General features: G+C 41.2%; 1 protein-coding gene across 7 annotated transcripts in view; it reads right to left on the bottom strand.

The window, feature by feature from the left end:
* Positions 1-18,778, bottom strand: part of RHOBTB1 (Rho related BTB domain containing 1) — a 65,786-nt gene extending 47,008 nt beyond the window's left edge. For 2 of the 7 annotated variants that reach the window (XM_080823591.1, XM_080823596.1), the window contains exons 1-2: positions 18,025-18,381; positions 15,857-15,907 (exon numbers count right to left, since the gene is read on the bottom strand). The gene's annotated coding sequence lies outside the window, so the exon portion shown is untranslated. Of the gene's footprint in view, positions 1-15,856; positions 15,908-18,024; positions 18,383-18,704 lie in introns of those variants that run through there. The other 5 variants (XM_080823597.1, XM_080823595.1, XM_080823592.1 and 2 more) reach the window with 4 other exon arrangements.
* Positions 18,779-19,002: the final 224 nt, after the last annotated feature.

The raw sequence follows: 19,002 nt of genomic DNA, 5'->3' as shown, positions 1-19,002 counted from the left end.
TAGTGCCTAGAGACAATTTATGAATTTTTTTTTAAAGATTTTATTTATTTATTTGACAGAGATCACAAGTAGGCAGGGAGACAGGCAGAGAGAGAGAGAGAGAGGAGGAAGCAGACTCTCCGCAGAGCAGAGAGTCCGATGCGGGGCTCGATCCCAGGACCCTGGGATCATGACCTGAGCTGAAGGCAGAGGCCTTTACCCACTGAGCCACCCAGGCAGCCCCCCAATTTATGAATCTTAATAATATTTATATATAAGTGTCTCATAAAATTCCCATCAACTTTTGGACTTTAACATCCTCATTCAAGGAATTTCTAACTCTTTGGGTGAGATCAGTAATTGGCTGAGAAAAAAAAAGAAGGGGAGAATGGAGGCACCTGTACCCACTCCCTATGGAGAAGGATGTATCATTGACCTGAAAGTGAATCTTGAATGAGGAAATTCCATCTCTGCTAGATGGTGTCACAAGAGGCAATTAACTGGACTTGAAGGCAGGACAGCATTGGAAGAATACATGCTTTGGATCTTCTGCTACATGGTCTCACTGAAATTAACTTTATTCTCCACAGACAGCAGAGTCCACAATAGTACCAGAGTTAGGATAGGGAGTAACCGTGTACCAGAAATTGGAAGGATTTCTGCCACATTCACTGCCTGTGTGCCAAGTCCCTGAAGACAAGCAGACTGCCCATTACCACAGGGAAAAGGTCTGGGCTGGGGGGTAAGCAGGACGCTCTTCACCACAGACACCTGTGGTCTGGAGTAATGCGAGCTGGCTTGACTTGGGACCCAGGTGGAAGAACAGGCTGTGGAGCCATGGAAAATCATGGAAAGCCACGAGGAACCATGCATGCTGTCCTGGGAAAGGAGCAGTTCTCGTGATTGGCCCTTACTGAGGATGAGCCAGGTAGATAGCACTAAGCATGGAAAAGACTCATTTCATTTTGTTTTTCTTCCCCCAGCCTGCTCACCCGGGCAGTTTCAATTCCGACAGTGCAACAGAAGTGATGGATCTTATTAAGGGGAGGGTGGGGTACGACCTCTAAGACCAACCACTGGTATATCTTCAGCAGTGACTTGCCTCACTACTCTTCTTATGTTGACCTGTACAATACTGAATAGCTTGGCCTGTCCACTCTGGAACTGGGTGGGTTCCCTACAGAGTCCTACCTTGGTCTCCAACAGAGCCCTGGTTATCCAAGCACTGAATATACTTCAATCCTTGGCCACCAGGAATCTTCTTCTACATGGATGAAGTTAACAGAGACCATTCAACATATGGTCTATTAAAGACCCTAACATGCAGAAAAGGACAAGCAGTTAGTTAGCCAAAGACATAGACGGAAGGTCTTCTACGGAAGTAGACGTGCTATAAGGAACAGCAGAAGAAAAAAGTTTTTTAAAAAATATCTGAACCATGTAGTTGATCATGCAAAAGAAAATAATGCAGGTGTGTAAACTACCAGCAGAGGAGGCTATCGGGGGCAAGAAGACAAGTAAAGGCCACGTATCAATGAAACACAAGACAGCCAAATTAAAAACCACAGTGACAATGGTAAATAGCCTTGACAATGTAGTAGAGTGGATTAGTAAGGGACAGGCAAAACATGAGAAGCTCTGAGTCTAGGAGGAAGGCCATGTGAAAATGATGTTGCAGAAGATGATAAAGAGGCTGACAGTTGATAAACAGTCCTCGGGATACTACATGGCTTCTGGAGGAACTCAAGGAGTAAAGTGTGATTTTACAGAACAAAAATTTCCCAATACAAAAAGGAGGGTGGGGCAGGGAAAAGGAGAAAAGAAAAGGAGGCTCTACATCTACACATTTTTCGGTAAAACGTTTAAAACATCATGCCAGAAAAACTGTATAATAATCCCACAAATACGTTAAAAAAACACCTTCTAAAACTAGTGGTAAAAGATAGTTCTTTCTATAAAGAAGTAGTAATATGGATGACCACACACTTTATCAATACACTATTTTAAGACAGTAGGAAAATACAAAGAGAGCCTTCACAGAAAGAAGACCTAATCACAAGTTTCTGAATCTGGTCAAATTGTTATTTATGTAAAGGGAACATAAAGCTATTTTTAGATATCAAAGACTCAGGGAGCAAAAACTCAAGATTTCTTTAAGGAATTTAACTACTCAAAGATATTTGACAAAACACCCAGAGATAATTCAAATTTAAAAAAAGCAATTCAGTGTAAAAGGACTGTGGACTCCTGGTGGGAATGCAATTTGGTGCAGCCACTTTGGAAAACAGTGTAGAGTTTCCTCAAAAAATCAAAAATAGAACTACCCTATGACCCAGCAATTGCACTACTGGGTATTTACCTCAAAGATACAGACGTAGTAAAAAGAAGGGCCATATGTACCCCAATGTTCACAGCAGCAATGTCCACAATAGCCAAACTGTGGAAAAAGCCAAGATGCCCTTCAAAAGACAAATGGATAAAGATAATATGGTCCATATATACAATGGAATGTTACTCAGCCATCAGAAAGGATGAATACCCAAATTTTACATCAACATGGATGGGACTGGAGGAGATTATCCTGAGTGAAGTCAGTTAAACAGAGAAAGTCAATTACATGGTTTCACTTATTTGTGGAACATAAGGAATATCAAGGAAGACATTACAAGAAGGAAGGGAAAAATGAAGGCAGAGAAATCAGAGTGGGAGATGAACCGTGAGAGACTATGGACTCCAGGAATTAAGCTGAAGGTTTCAGAGGGGAGGGGGTGAAGGGAATGGGTGAGCCTGGTGATGGGTATTAAGGAGGGCACGTATTGCACGGAACACTGGGTGTTATACACAAACAATGAATCATGGAACACGACATCAAAAACTAATGATGTACTGTATGGTGACTAACATAACATGCTAAAAAAAAAAAAAAGAAGAAGAAGAAGAAGACAAAAAAAAAAGGACTATGAAAACCGAAACCAAAACCAACTGAAAATATAAAAGTCGCCTTCATTGTTATTTTGATTTTGGTTTCAATGTGGTATACAAAAATTATCTGTAAAAGAGAATCTAGACAGTAAAAAAAAAAAGGGCAATTCATAGTAAAAGCATAACAGTAATAATGAATCTTCACAAACCAAAAGGCGTACAATAAAAATGAAGAAAAGCTCTAGAAGGAGGAATTAATGAAAATAAGTGACATGTGTAAGATCAAGAATCAGAATCAACATCAGATTAAGAAAACAAAAATGAAAAACAACACATGGAGGGCTTGAATATCAAAAAAAGTAGTGATAAATGAACAGATATCTCACATTAAAAAAGAAAACTTATTATGATAAGGGAGTGTACTTTCTTTTCAAGCGTTCTTGGCACATTTATAGTTGACTAACCCACCATAAGGACAAAAATCCCCCAAAGCATAGATAGTATCAACCAAACTCCCTAACAACAAAAAAATAAATGAAAAAGCTAAAAGGGAAGGTTTTATTGACAGTAACAACCAAAACCTGAACCTGTCAGCAATTTAAAAAATACTTCCTGATACATCCACCTAAAAAAATGACTTCATAAACAGAACATGTTTTAAAGGCAAATATATTAGCGGTGCCCGTGTGCCTCAGTAGGTTAAGCATCTGCCTTGGCTCAGGTCATGATCCCAGCGTCCGGGGATCGAGTCCCGAGTGGGACTCCCTGCTCAGTGGGGAGTCTGCTTCTCCCTCTGCCTCTCCTTCCTGCTCACTCTCTCTCTCTAATAAATAAATAATATCTTAAAAAAAAAAACCCCAAATACATTTATCACATCTTTATAAAGAACAAGAAGAATATGAAAACCACCCAAATCTATGACAATTAAAGTCTTGCTATCTGATCTTGGGCCAAATACTTAATCTCTCTAAATTTCTATTTCCTTATATGTAAACTGGGGATAATTGCTTCATTGGATGTGTTGTTGTAAAGATTAGATATTCCTTGTAAAGTATTTTAATCACTATGCCTGTCATCAAGAGAACACCCCAAAAGTCTTATCTATTAAGACTGTCATTATTCACAATCTTGTTTATGTTGAGTTTGCAATCATATGGAGAAATGCTAATGTTACACTATCAGGGGGCAAGTGCAGGAAAGCGATCCAAAAAACAGTCGATGGAAACTAGATAAAATAAGCAAACATGTGTAACTCGAACAGAACCGGTCCTCTTCATTTTTTCACGCTAAGTGAAAATGTCACCATCTTAACATGGTGACATGGCTAAAAGAAGCACAAATGTGAGTTTTGGAAAGCTGGGAAACAACATGAGTATTTAAGAATAGAGGGGTGCGGTTAACGTGACCTATCAGCTACCTTGCAACAAAACTCCTAGTAAGATTCTTCAGGAACGTGTCCCTGAGGAGTCCTATCTCTCCTGGCAACTGGTCAAGTCTGTCTTTCTGCCTCTCAGGACCCCAGCTCCTTTCCAAACCTCAGATGCCTCTCCCTCACCTCTGACAGGACGGGCCACTGCTCTCTGCTTCTCTCATTTGTATCTCCATTATTATTCCCCTGTGCCATTTAAATGGATCTTCCTTGGACCCACCCTTTTTTATTTTCGGGGGGAGGGGCAGAATGGGTGGGTATCAATATGTGAATCCTTAACATTCAATAATGATGGTGTCTCCATCATCAAAAGGGAAAACTGTTCTTCCCGCAACAGCAATATATGGCAGGTAAATTGGAAGGGAGTACACTCGACAGGTACCAGTGACTGTTAATAGGGCTGCAACTTGTCACTTTTCTACTTTCCTTTAGTTTCCAAATTTTCTACAATGAAAATCTATTACTTTTTAAAAAAAAAATTTGAGATAAAGGTCACCTGTCATAAAACTCACCTTTTGAAGTACACGACTCCAGGGTTTTTGTTTTGCTCACAAAGCTATACAACCATATCCACTATCTAATTCTAGAACATTCTTATGAACCCAGAAAGAAACATCATGCCCATTAGCAGCTATTCTGTTCTCCCCTCCCTCTTCTGACACCTAATTCACTTAATTCACTTCCTGTCTTTATGAATTTGCCTATTCTGGACATTTTTATAAATGAAATAATACAGTATGCAGTCTTTCGTGTCTGTCTTCTTGTATCGAGCACAATGCTTTCAAGTTCACCCATGTTGCAGCATGTATTCGTGGTTCATTACTTTTAATGGATGAATAATATCCTCCAAGTTGTATTCTATAATGCAAGAGATATTTGGCTTTTTAAAAACTAATGACTACATAAGTATAAACCCTTGATTGTTAATTCTAATAAGAGTACAGATATTAGCCAAAACTAATAAATGATTTTTGATGATGTATACATTGTTCTTCAGAATTATATATTTATAAAGCTTCATGAGGCTGCTAAACTTGTTTTTTTCTGACTCAGGCTCTCAACTGAAAAAAACCCCATAGGAATCTAAATGGTAATCTAGCTGAATATCAGACAAAGAAATTGAACCCTATAGAGAGACAGCTGTGGACACCCAGGACAGATACATATTTCAAACAAAAGATGAGAAATTCTTGACTTTTAAATTTTGAGTGTTCAGAGGCAATATTATAGTAACTGAAATGAACAATTTTAAGAAATTGTTTGGAAGCATATTGCTTGAAATATTCTGTGACAATCAATTGTAGTTAAGATATTTTAAGTTTGGATCAATATAGTATAATTCAGCTTTCCATTCATTAAAAGGAGAAAGAAGTTCCCAATTTGTTTGTATCCAGGCGGTGCATGTATTTGTGTACCTGCAAGTCACAAATATATAAATATTGATGCACATTGAGGGCATGAATTTAATGTTATAATCTTTACTTGGAAAGGCAGATTCTACATATTTTTAGTTACAAGGGAGATAGCTTGATCAAAACTCATTGCAGCTACTAGCTCTTATAAAGTTAAGGGTTCAGTGAAAAATCAAATTCTATAAATGAATGACTTACCCAGGGCATAAAATTTGGAGCATCTCAAAGACACAGAGGGTACCATGGGGTGGTGACCTGAAGTGGGGTGCTTGGTGATACTGACTTCTTGAACTACATGTTGGTTACATAGGTATGCTAGTTTTCACAAATTCATCAAACCGTATGGCTGGAATCTGTATACATTTCTTTGTGTACGTTATACTTAAATATATATTTTTTAAGGTAAAAAAATTGAAACAGAAGACACCACGCATTGATTTTGGAGGGTCAGTGTGTGAACCTCAGCTAAAGGCTGGATCAGGAAGCTTTGTCAAGAATTAATAATTAAAATACTGGTTAAGTCTTCAGAGAGATGTCAGAGTTCTAAGTGCTCATTTGAGAAAGCTAATACCAAGTCTGAAGACTAGATAGACTTAATAATCCATCCTAATGAAGAAAAGTCTCTGCAGTGCTCTGTAGTAACATGTTCATTGAAAGCAATCTCTAAAGATGTCACTGGGTCAGCTTCTGGTTCCAGAGAGACCCCTTGCTGGGAAGCCTTCACATAGGATAACAATGAAGCAATTGCATTTAATCATTTAGGAGACTCTAATATGCCAGTTAGGATTAGGTTACACTCTGATTCAGACAAATGAAGAAAACTGTCTCCCCCACCCGCCCCAAGGATTTCTTAGTAAAACTGGATCATAAATACAAAAGTGTTGGTGGACAAAAAACAGACTCTTTAAAATCTCCTATTTTGTTGGCAGTTTCTGGCTGACATCAATGCCTAGATTCCAGCTAATAATTTCAGGACATGTTTCTACACCCTCTAACTCTAGGTAGGACTTATTACATGAAAGATTGTACATTTTTAAAAAGCGGAATGTGGCACTGTTTGTGGGAGTGGAAAATAATACCATTATTCTGGAGTGGGGACACCTGGCCCTAACTTCCATCCAATTATGAAAACTTATTCCTAGATAAATAATTAGGGGAGACAGAAAGATTCCATTGGAGGAGTGTTATATACCACTACCTGTGGAAATAAAATATTGAAAACAAGTTTAGAAATCCAGCCAGATGGGGGTGGGGTTGGTTAAAAAAACTGACATCAATGAATGTCCACATAATAGGGGAGTATATAGCTAACCAAAATGTGTTATAGGAGTGTAGTTTTTGTCATATATGTTCGTGATCAACATTTAAATGAAAAAAGATGACAGAAGAATTTACAGAATAACACCAGTCCTTAAAATTTATGTACCTACATATACACAGCAACATTCGGGTTAGAGAAACATTCAATATTAATGCCAATTGGGATTATAAATGGATTTAATTTTTTTCTTTTTTCTTATCTATATATTCCATCTTTTCTATCTTAACAAAGAAATTTTATAACAAAAAAATTTACAGAAAATGCATGGGGATGGGGAGGTAGGAAAACTAGGAACTAGAATATTTATGTGTGAGAGCATTCATTCTTCATTATGTATAATTCATGTGTACTCTTTGCCTCCTCTCTGCATACGTTGGGAGGTTTATGTGAAATGCCTTTCAGTGCCTGCTGAAACTAGGAACCTTTCTTTTAATACGGAGCAGCCATCCGACTCATCAACAATATCATCCTGGAGCTCCTGGTCATTCAGCTCCCTTGACTTAAATCAAAGGAACTAACATCTCAATAGACTCAAACACACACACACACACACACACACACACACACACACACACACTATACAGCTACTCAGCATAGAATAATGTAGCAAGACTACACCTGCTGAACACCAGGTATTGGAAGAAGCCAAAGGGAAAACCTCCTTCTCTAATATTTCCAGATCAAGTCATCAGACTTTGAGAGATTTCAGTTCTCTTTCACATGAGAATTGCTGGTCTACTTCAAATAAATGGATTTTTAAAAATATTAGAATCTGAAATATTCTCAGGGTTCACTGTTGATTTTTGTTTGATATACACAAAGGGAAACAATTCCCCTTCTTTGAAGCCTCTTTCCAGGAGCCTTAATGATCAGCTGCCAAATTTAGCCTTGGCTGCATCTCCACTGTATCTATTATTCCTCTGTGCTATTGATGTGAGGCCAAATCTCATCCCTTTTTAGAGTGCACAAGAGCCGGTGTCTTGATGAAAGGGGGAGTTGGTGAACGTAAATTGAAAAGAGCCCGGAGAACATACTGTAATGAATGGAAACACACAGCTTCATGGCTTAGGGTACTAAAATTACATTCACACAAAAGAATCAATAGCCTTGGCCATATTATATGAGAAATAAGGGAGGAGGGGGAGTTGTAGAGAAGGCAGTCAAGAGATCAGCTGCTTATTAGAATCACTGGGGGAATCTGTTTAGTTTTACTTTAAGTACTACCGCCTGCACAAGAATATTCTCTTTTTCTAAGATTTATGCATTATTTTTTAGTAATCTCTACACCCAGTGTGGGGTTCCAACCCATGACCCTGAGATCAAGAATCATATGTTCTTCTGACTGAGCCAGCCAGGTGCCTCAAGAATATTCTCAAGAGCACTATTCATAATAGCAAACAGCTGGAAACAACCCACCAGCAGTAGAATGGATAAATAAATAATAAATTGAGCTCCAGTCATAATGGGATACTACACAGCACTATGGTAAAATGGGTGAACTCCTGCCACATACATTATGAATAAGCCTCCCAAACATAATATTGAGGGGAAGAAACCAGACACTAAAGAGATTTTGTTTACATAAACGTTCAAAAGCAGGCACCGTGAGTCCATGGTGTTAGAAGCCAAGATAGTGGATACCTTGGGTGGGAAGTGACTGGCTAGGAATTTATTTATTTATTTTATTTTATTTTCATTTATTTATTTTAAGATTTTATTTATTTATTTGAGAGAGAGACAGTGAGAGAGAGCATGAAAGGGGAGAAGGTCAGAGGGAGAAGCAGACTCCCCATGGAGCTGGGAGCCCAATGCGGGACTCGATCCTGGACTCCGGGATCATGACCTGAGCTGAAGGCAGTTGCTTAAACAACTGAGCCACCCAGGCGCCCTGGCTAGGGATTTAAAAAGAGCGTCTGGGTGCTGGTCGTTTTCTGTTTCTGTATGTTGGTGCTGATTACTGGTGCATGTTCAGTTGGTGAAATTTCATTTAAGTTATAGACTTCTGATTTTTGTATTTTTCTTTAAATAAGATACATGTCAGTAAAAATGTTTTAAATTCAGATTCTTAGGCACTAACAAAGATCTACTGACTGTAGGTTACGGTTTTCCTGGGGGTATTCCAGTGCAAAGCAAAGGCTGAGAATCACTCGACGGGAGGATCTACGTCCAACGGTGGGCTGGAGGCAGCCCCCACCAGCTCATGAGAACTAGTTGCTAAATTTGCAGGATTTTTGCAAGCCTGTTAAAGCATAATGGACAGAGCTGTCAGGTCACTGTGTTGTACACCTGAAATTAATGTAACACTGGGTGTCACTGTGCGTCAATAAACAAATAAACACATAAATAAAATAGGCTCAGTATTAAAAATTAAATTCCACAGTTTTGATTAAAGAAATTATACTAAAAACAAAGGTGCTATGTGCTCAAAACTCACCATTTTCTAGTTATCTTACTACATTTTATTACTTACTTACTACATTTTACTGTTACCTACATTTTGAGGTTATTTATGCTAATTTTATCTGAATGGTGGAAATGTTGGATAGCAGTGGGCTACTGGGCCATCTCTCCCCAACTCCACACTCAGTCACAACGGTGGCTTGAAAATGGCCTTGCTGGGAGTCTTTACACCACAGAAATTGGCAACCACTGGAATTTAGGGCTTGCTTTGTTGTTCTGTTGCCTGTCTTAAGAAAATGATTAAAAAATGTTAACAACGCAAATTAAACTTAAAAGTGTGTTACATGTGGAGCTGTTACATTGTGAATAGTACATTTAAGGAAATATCTTTACACCATTTAAAAGCTATTATCCAGTTCAGCAGAGAAGTTATTCATATCTTTGATAAATGAGTACAGTTCTGACATGTCTTTCTTGTTGCACTTCTAGCTTGCTTATTAACATAATGGAAAATATCAGCCAACATTTATATGGGAATTACACCCCTTCATCAATTGTGCCACAGGTAGGTTATGGATAAAAGGGTTCAGCCAAAACCAACCAGCCTTCTGTAAAACCCACCTGGCTTTATGGAATTTACAATAAGGAGTATTGTCTATTTTTTTATTATTTGCAAAGTGTATGCTACATACATTCTTTATGTCAGTAAAATTTATAATCGACTTATGTATGCACATAAATGCCTTCTTTTTTTCCAGGAGAGCTGGTTGATTTACTAGCACACTGCTGTGTATGTACCTCCCTTCCATGTTTAAGATTCCACGACTGCCTATCATGATTTAAGAAACAAGCAAACAGAATAAGGTGGGAGTCTTACAGCCCAGAAGGCGTGAGTTTCAGCCTAAGCTACAGTAACACCTAGACTTTAGACCTTTCCTGCTCAAAACGGTGTCCTTAGACCAGCGGTTTTGGCATCGATGGAGAGCCTCGGAGAAACACATCATCTCAGGTCCCATCCCCAAACTCCGGAATCAGAAGCCGCTCCATATCAAGATGCCCACGTGATCTGAAGGCACATTAAAGTCAGAGAAGTACTGCTTTACAAATAAACTCCTTGGGGGCACCTGGGTAGCTCAGTGGGTTAAGCCTTTGCCTTTGGCTCAGGTCATGATCTCGGGGTCCTGGGTCCGAGCCCCGTGTCAGGCTCTCTGCTCAGCAGGGAGCCTGCTTCCTTCTCTCTCTCTGCCTGCCTCTCTGCTTACTTGTGATCTCTCTCTGTCAAATAAATAAATAAATAAAATCTTAAAAAAAAAAACACACACACACACAACAAAATCCTTGGTGTGAACTGAAATTTATACAACCAATTTGAGACTAGTCATCAGGTTAGGGACAATCTAGCAGTTGGTAATCTTGGAGCAGCTAGCCATGGTTCAGCCACTTCTAAACCCCAAGAAAAAGACATACATCTTGCAATTTACCTTTGGCAAACACTGAAAGGGAGATTGTGCTGCTAGGAAAATAAAGGTGATCCTGGGCCCCTTGGATTATTAATTTAAAAAGGGGGAGAAAGTTCAATAAGAAAAAAACCATCAGAGCAGATTTCCTCCATGTACGTGACGAATAGGACATGCTGCCAAAGACTTGGTTCCAAAACCCGAAGCAGGGCAGCGAGTGCCACATGACACAGCGTGGCAGCTGGGGAGAGGAATGTGATGAAACACTTCCCAGAGATGTAATTTCGGCCAGGGTAGTTATCAGGCGCTGAGGGTGAAAGGCGAAATTGTAGTGCTTATGTTTTTCCTATCGATAGATTAGTCAGCAACGCAGGATGAAAAGAAAAGACAGGGCCAGAACACAGACAGCCCTTCACGCTCGAGTTAATTGAAATGATGGTAGGCAAGTCTCACGTATTTTGAAATTGAAAGCAAGAATGTTCTACCGGCAATAATATTCTCTGGAAGTATTTCTTAGTTACTTGGCTGAAAATACAGTAGTTGCTCTGGGATGGTCTAAGTGGAAAACACATTCAATGCTTCAACAGTGACTGGAAGGAAATGGGAGCCACAAATCTCCCAAGAAGAGCTTGGTATTACTTTGCAGCAGATACTGAAGCAATAAAAATCATTCAAGAACGCTGTGGTAGCCCTACAGTGCAAGGAAGACCAATGTAATTGTGAATGGGCCACTGGGACCCCAAGAGACCACTGGTCGCATTTTTACCCAAGAAAGGAGGTTACTATAACAACCCCTTGCAATGTCAGAATTCAAACAACTCAAGTTCATTTAGGGGAAAAATAATAACATTTTCCCTTGAAATACTCTAGGAAGGCGAAGAAGAGAGCTATCCCCTACTGAGCACCAACTATGTGCTTTGTGTGTGTGATTTCATAGCATCTCTAGAATTCTCTAAGAGATGTGATACTGTCCCCACTTTATAGATGAGAGAAATGAGGTCCAAAGACGTATTTCCCTGTAGAATTGTTAGTAAAAAGCCAGAAGTCCATAGACAAAATTGAAAACTCCATACTTGATTAAAACAGAGGGTTCCACAAAGACAAGGTGGAAGAGATGGGAGTGGGGCTGCTGTGCTTTGAGTCAGTGGGAAGCTAGCCCTACCCTGGTGTCAGTGCAGAAAAGTGAGGTTTCTCTTAGGGCCCACTGTATCTTTCTTTACACTGCCAGAGTCCTCTTATCGCCCATTTCTGGGTGTGTCATAGGTTTCTGATGGATTTTTTACTTGATAGCTGCAATTCTGGCTACATGGAAGTTTGGAAGACTTGGCACTTTTCAGGCTGTGTTATGTACTAGAACTGAGTGCTGGGCTAGGACTTGGGAACCCAGGTTCACTTCCAGCTGCATCCATTACTAACCAGGAGAGTGGGTAAGCTAGAGCTCGTCTCTGGGTGGCAGGTGTTTTCACTTACATGAGATTGTCTTAAGTGTCTCTAAGGACTTTTCTGGATGCACGATTCCACCCCCCATGACTCAACTGCTTAAGATTTGACTTAGTCAAAATACATTAGAAATGACCTAGAGAGTTAACAAATTTGTCCAGACAAGTCTATGTGGTTCAAGTTAGATCAACAGCAAAACAAACAAAACAAAACAACCCCTTAAGAATTATTATTTAACTCCTGTGTCTACTATCTGCAAAAATAACCTGGAATGAAATGGTTTAAAGTATTTCTCTCCCCTGCCCTCCAGGAGCTGATTTAAAGCAAACTCTTGTTCAAGTTCTTAGGCAGACCTGGGTGCAAATCTAAGCTCTACCTTCTGTTAGCTCTTTGAATTTAACATATCTGAGTTCCATTTTTTTTTTTTTTTGCTTCCATAAAATTGGAATTGATAATTTTAGTTGAAATGCAGTAAAATGTCTGGCATCTAGTAGGAGCATAATAATTGCTGGTTATTGTTAGTCCAGTGCTTGTTAGGGGTTTGGACTATGGTTGATTAACAATTCAAAGAAACTTTCTTCACAGAGGAATGGAACCTGAGATGGTAACCTCATTAGCATGGGGAACTTGGCATTAACCTGTGTCTATGCAATAAATAAACACAGGTGCAGAGTGGAGAAATGTAATTGCTTCTTCTGTACCTACTGGCATCTCCTTCTTTCTTTGTAAAAGTTCTGAATTCACCCCTTAGTGGATGGAACCTTACTAGAGACGTGCTAATGTACTTGATGGGACAGCTGGAGGGAGTATTTGGAGACAGAAGTGTCCTGGGACATCCGGAAGGAGTGGCTGTCAGACCCACAATTCATGTCAGTTTCTTTACTTGCCTATTTCCCAATTTCTGCCCTATGTGCACAAGGAACACAGGATTTCAGAAATAGGCGGCGGCAACTTTGTTTATAAATGAAAAAAAAGTAATTTGGAGGCTGATCGATAACTAACCAGCCCATACACATCCCATCCATTTGAGTGACTGCCTCTTGACCTTCCCAGCAAAGCTTCCCTCCCTCTCCCTCTCGCACCTCCTGCCCCTTTCTACACAACATAAGCCACTTTTCGTGACTTAAGTTTCCTTCCTTCTCCAAGTTTTGTTTCGGTGTTGTGCGGGTGGTGGGAAGCCTGAGGGGAGGAAAGATGAACATACAAACCAAATTCAGATCTTTGAGCCCTATTACATGAAGCAAGAGTGAGGCCTTCAAACAATGAGACCGAACTGCCTGTTTTCTAAGAGAATACCAATAGGAAAGATTTTTAAAAATTCCTCTGTTTTCCACAGGCAAATTTCCTGGGTGAAGAACAATAAGATTTCAAGCATTTCCACCCATATTTCAAGATAGGTCAAACGTATGAACCAAAGCCTTCTGAAGTTCAATAAAGCAAACGAATGATTGCTATTTAGATTATTATTAGGGATAACATGCTAATTATAAGGTCTTGCTAACATATAACTCAGAATATAATTTTACTTTTTATTTATTTATTTTTAGATTTTTTTTTTTTTTAAAGTACATCCCGTGCCAAACACGGAGCTCGAACTCGGGCCCCCAAGGTCAAGAGTCACATGCTCTACAGACTGGCCCAGCCAGTTGCCCCTAATTTTACTTTTTAAATAACCACAGGTTTATAGTTGCTATACTGGTATTTTTATGACATAGCACTGCCACAGTTAACTAAGTATCAGTTGATGGTGAGGTCTTAACCTGCAATGGGATCTTCTCAGTGTTCCTATGATCTATTCTGTAATGATACACTGTAGAACCACTTGTACAGAACAAGTTGTTATAGGACAGTTTATAACAACCCCTTAAATGCTTAAAAGTATCTCTTAGCTAATTAAGCTTTTAGGGTTATTAGCTTGAGTTGGGGATATCCGTACATTTTAAAAAAAGATAACACATTAAGGGTTTCTTTACTAATTTCATTTCTTTATTACTCTCCTTCATATAATACTCCCTGAGAATGATTGACAATTATTAGAAATTAGTTTACAAAAAGTAGACAAGATGGGAAGAGAAGGCTGTCAATCCTTCTGATTGTAAAATCAGTAAAAACTGAAAATGTCCTGCTTAATCTTTACTGGCCATTTTCAGGACTTTGGTTGGGGTTTATCTATTATGCATCCAAATTTATCTACATGGCACATTTTAGACAAATCAAGGTTCCAAAAAAGAATTGAGTGCTTTAAAGTATCATGCTAAATAGTAATATTTTCTCAAAGAAGCTGTGCAGATTCAAACAGCTCACAATTTTGTTACAATGTTTTTGAAGCAATAACACCTTTGAGTTTGAGATACTGTAATTTAGCAGTTCTAGATGACTGCATAATCTCTCCCTGTTGGGTTGAAATTCTACCTTCTGTCTTTTCCTAGACTCTCACTCATTTATCATCTATCCATACAAAATATGTGCTTAAAATTTTTTCCATGCAAACATGGAATTGCAAAGTAATCTCATAGAGTGGAAAATGCTGAACTTCTCGTAAATGTACCATTGACCTCCCAATTCAGCCTTTTGGCATGTATGATCTGATTTATCCTCTAATTTTTTATACATGAATATTTACTATCTTGCCTTTTAAATCTGTTTGTAAGATCCTTAAGACCAGAAATACCCTGATAAAAACTTTCTTAGAGCTTAGTACTATGCCAGAAAGTACACAAGGATACTTCTTATTATGCCATTTTATTTAAGAGAAGGTATTTATTCTTTTGCAACAGTTGGGCCATTTTATGGTATTATATTAGCTATAATTACCAAGTTATCTTAGACAACTCTCTTAACCTTTCTTGGCCCCAATTTCCCTACTAGAGAAGAATTTTTCAACTAGAAAGTCTAGGTTTTAGTGTAAGGCAGATTTAAAAAAAAATACTCTTTCTTCCATTTCCTAGAAGTAGGAATTGAATATATTATTTAACCTCTCTGAACTTCCAATTCTTCACCTGCCTTTTGCAGCTCAAGAGAGCAGTTTCTCCTCACAGGGTATTTGTTTTAGATGCAGAATGAGAACATAAATGTAAAGGATGCAACACATTATCCAAACTTCGGTTCATGCTAAAAAAAAAATATGAGCTATTATTATGCCAAGTTTCTTCTAGCTCTAGAGTGCTAAGATTAGGATAGAAGTAAAACCTTAATTATCAAACACCCAGATCCCCAGCATCCTCAGTGATTCTCACATCCGTTTGATCCCCACCGCTCCAAAAAAGTCATAAAGTACAAACCGATTCAAGGTCCATTTTAGTAACATTTTACTCAAAGAGTAAAGAGGATAATTTTGTTAATCACTGAGCCCGTGATGTTCGTAACGGAGTCCATGAAAAAATCGTAAAGACAAATCATTTTGAGACCAATGACCGAGAAACCTGTTCTGAAATCCATGCTCAGAATTAGACACAAAATGTTGGATAACATTTTGGGTTTGCACCGAGACACTGACCTGGCTTTCTGGAAGTGAAGAACAGAACACCCTGCTCACAGCTGGACTTACCTACATAAAAGAGAGAAAGAGAGAAAGACTTGTAAGTCCTACTGCTGGCCAGGAGCTCATGGGGAGCCACTACAATTTTCAACACACAGTTTTCTCCCCTCCATCCCCAAAGGGCAGAATCTGCTTTACTTGTGCTAAGTGCCAGTGTTGAAGTGGCATTTCTTTGGGTCAAACACGTCCTGAAATAGCTAGGTTAACATTTTGTAGCATTTGTGAAAATATATTTCTGAACATTTGGGGATGATATAAAAAAAGCACTTGGCCCAAACCCACAGATGAGAACAAGGAAAACCTTCCAGGCATTTTACCATAGTGAAGTCATAGAAATGGACACACTATTCCTCCAAAATAACATTTTGGGGCAATATCGTCATAAGTAAGAGATGAAAGGATTCTGCTTTTCCCTATTCAATATTTGTATAGTTTATAAGTTGTGATATTGGGCCAATGGCATCAAGTTACCTGTGTTCCTATTTTCACTTCTGTGATCATGCATAGCCCCAAGTACTTAAATTTACACTACCTTTAAAATTTGGGAAAATAACCAATGGGTAAGTTTAGAAGAATGCTGACCATGATTTTATTGCTTCCCAATGGTTATTCAAAGTTTTTCACACTGAGAGGAACTGGTTAAATCCCTTTCCCACTAGTATGTCTAAATATGATCCAGGAGTCTCAGAGGCGACCTAATATAATAATTTACTGCCTACCCCACCTGCAGAGCAGTAGGCAGACATTATTTATACTGAAAAGAACTTGTGTTTATTTTCTAGCAACCAGAGACTCTTAGGCATCTACAGAGTTATTGGAAAGGAAATGTAATTCCAAATTTCTAAAGAGTGTTTGTAAACAAACTTACGAATGTATGTTTAGAAAAGCCTAGAGCTTGCTGGAGGTCACACGAACAGAGCCTATTGGCTATTTATATCTGCTGATAGTGAGAGGACTTTATACAAAGATGAGAGCTACCGATAACAATATTTTCTTCAGTTTAGAGAGAATACACAGTACAGTGTAGAATATGCAGCACAGCCCTGGTTGAGGAGGGGGGAGCCCCAAACTAGAGAAATCTCAAGTTGAGCCTCTGGCTGAGGTCCAACAGAACTGTTGGGGGGAGTTCATAGTCAAGGCGACTCTTCAGGTCTTAACTTCCTAGAGTTTCCTAGGTCTGGGTGCCTTTGTATATATATCAACCTTCATGCATTCCCCCCCAACCCCCCAGCAAATGTGTACAGTCAGCTCGAAAGGCACAGCTTGTGTGCTGACGTGCAAAGCCAAGTCAAAACCCTGTGCCTGGCGCTCCCTTCTAACTTTCTGGCTTGTCCAAGTCTAAATATTGACATTGCTCCTCAGTTGAGATGTTTGATACTGCTGAGGATAGAAAAGGCGCAGCTAAAAGTAGGATCTAATGATATATTTTTACATAGTTGTGCCTTTCTTCCACTTCCCCTTTTTTTTTTTTTTTTGAGAGGGGGTTGGATTCCCTTGTCTGCAACATCTCCCCTCTCCACCCCCCTCTCCCCATTGTTCTTCCCGAAAGCTGAGCACATAGAGACAAGGTAAGGTGTTTTGCAAGCCCCTCATGGCAGCTCCTACTGTTGTCACAGCAACTCACAACAGATTCCACAGACACGGGGTTGGGGGTGGGGAGCGCCAAACTGTGGGCTGACCGACCAGTCAACTCTCAAGGGGGTGCAAGCTCTAAAGGGACGAGCGATCCACCTTTTCGAGTCCTCCGGCTCCCCACCACTGTTCTTCGAAGGAAAAGAGCCCTCTTGCCGACGCGGCACCACCCCCTCCCTGGCGCAGCCAGCCCGCTAAGGGTGCCTGTTGTACATTTTCTCAGCTCCAAGAAGGGGTGCGGCTGTGCGGGCGCTCCTAGAAATCTCTTCTCCTTGCCTCTGATGCGAGCGTTCCCGGCCTCGCCGAGAGGCGAGGGCGGCTCCCACAGCAGCTCGGTCGCACAACTCTCTGTCGGGACGCTGCTGGCCGCGTGGCGCGGCCCGCCGCCCCCCCCTCCCCACGCCACCCGCTGGGGGCCCGGGCGGTGGGGGCTCCGCGGCGGCTGCTCGAAGAGTAAGTTTCATACCACAGCGCACTCACGACACAGAACCTACCCTGAAGCCGAGCGAGACGCGAGCTCTCTCCGCCTTCAAGGGTTGGGGGGAGCGGGGGGGTCCCCGCCACTCAGCAGCAGCCACGACTGCGCGCGGTCGCGGGTGTGCGGGACCCCTGCGCGCCGCGTGCCGCCCGCCGCCCAACTTTGCACAAAGGCAGCATGGCACTGCCTCGCCTGTCGGGCTCGCCCAGCGCCGCGGCCGCTCTTCCCCGTCCGGGGGAGAGGGGCTCGCCCTTTCCCACCCCAGCCCTCCCCTTCTCCTCTTGCCCCCACCCCGCTCCCAGGCGGGCCAGCCGGGCGGAACCGAGCGCCCGGCCCCGAGCTCCGCCGCCGTGGCGGCCGCCGCTCGCACTGTGACGTTAGCAGCCTTCGCGGCTATTTATATCCACACGATTGGATTTCATTCATGAAACCGGGGCCTGGTGTGTCTGTGTGCTGGGGCGCCGGTGGCAAAGGTGCCTCAGCTTTACGCAGACCCGCGGGGCCCGGGGCTGGGAGGCGGACTGCCCGGGACGAACATGCGCGGAGCACGGGAGACCCCGACCCTTCTCCCAGGCGACCGGGAGGGTCGGGTCAGGGCGATCCGGGCCCCCGTCCCTGTCCCCGGCGTCCCACCCACACCCGTGCAACTGCTGGCCCTTTGTCCCAGGCTCTGGAAAAGTAAGTTGGGCCACTAACCGGCTGGGCAGCATGGCTTTCTTCTCCCTAGGAGCTGACCGGCCGCGGACTCCGAGGGAGGACATTGGCTTTTGTTTCATAAAAACGAGCCCAGCTGCTGACTAAGGACTGCGTTAGCCCAGCCTCCTCCTCTCCTGGGAGGCTGCACGTGCTGGCGGGCTCCCTCCTCTGGGTTACCTTCCTCTGTGACTTGGGGTCCCCGTAGGGGGCGTAAGCACGACGTGACTGTCCCTCCACCTGAGGAAGGAGGGGATTTACAACCTCCTGCAAATGGCTGAGTGAGGAAGTGAAATTGGCT

This window comes from Martes martes (assembly GCF_963455335.1).
Source record: "Martes martes genome assembly, chromosome: 14".
Classification (NCBI taxonomy): Eukaryota; Metazoa; Chordata; class Mammalia; order Carnivora; family Mustelidae; genus Martes; species Martes martes.
Note: the sequence above shows the minus strand (reverse complement) of the source record. Positions and strands in the feature narration are given on the sequence as shown.